The 204-nt window shown below is 38.7% G+C and overlaps 1 protein-coding gene across 1 annotated transcript in view; it reads right to left on the bottom strand.

Annotated features, from left to right (window-relative positions):
• Nucleotides 1-204, bottom strand: part of LOC119588350 — a 1,424-nt gene that overhangs the window by 555 nt on the left and 665 nt on the right. The window lies entirely within an intron of this gene.

Below are 204 nucleotides of genomic sequence, written 5' to 3'. Positions count from 1 at the left end.
GCTGAATAAGAAAGAGAAAACCTGCAAGCCGATTTACATTATTTTGCAGACGATATAAATGTGATTTTTGTAGATCCTATAGTCTAAAAGCATGAGAGAAATATGAATAAAACAGGGAATCAAAGGATCAAGTAGCAGGAGCAGAGGAAAAGGGAACAGAACAGCTGTAAGGAGCAGGGAATTTTGTAGCACAAGCACCAGGAG

This window comes from Penaeus monodon, chromosome 23 (genome assembly GCF_015228065.2).
Source record: "Penaeus monodon isolate SGIC_2016 chromosome 23, NSTDA_Pmon_1, whole genome shotgun sequence".
NCBI lineage: Eukaryota > Metazoa > Arthropoda > Malacostraca > Decapoda > Penaeidae > Penaeus > Penaeus monodon.
This window is presented reverse-complemented; position numbering and strand designations above follow the sequence as displayed.